We start from the raw sequence: 444 nt of genomic DNA, 5'->3' as shown, positions 1-444 counted from the left end.
CCTTGAATGTTATGAGTGTTTTCTCCAGGGTTTCCTAAGTAGGTTGAGAATGTCAGTTAGGCAATCAGTGTTACAAAAGGGTTGGTAATTGTTGCTGTCACAACCTCTTCTAGATTAAGAGAGTAGGGAGGGGGTGTGACAGGAGGTGTACAAGGACATTCTCAAGAATCTTAAACCGCTCGATTCCCTTGATGACGAAGGCATGGTCAACCAACCAAGTAAGGTGGGGGTTGGTGTTGAAGTATTGACCCATTGTTCTAGCCTTGTGGTGAGTGGCCCTGAGGCACTGACATCCAACGTGCCAAGTCCGCTGATTGTCAAGGAAGGGCCTCCAGGAAAAATGTTCGCTGCATTTGAACAAAAGAAGGTGATGAAGGAAAACGACAGAATAAAAGCTGCATATGTCGATTTAGTGGATGAAGACGAAGAGCTGACAGCGAAAGA

This window comes from Benincasa hispida, chromosome 2 (genome assembly GCF_027475165.1).
Source record: "Benincasa hispida cultivar pf3 chromosome 2, pf3_genome.v1.1, whole genome shotgun sequence".
Taxonomy (NCBI): Eukaryota; Viridiplantae; Streptophyta; class Magnoliopsida; order Cucurbitales; family Cucurbitaceae; genus Benincasa; species Benincasa hispida.
The sequence above is the reverse complement of the archived record's forward strand: the minus strand, read 5'-3'. Positions refer to the sequence as shown.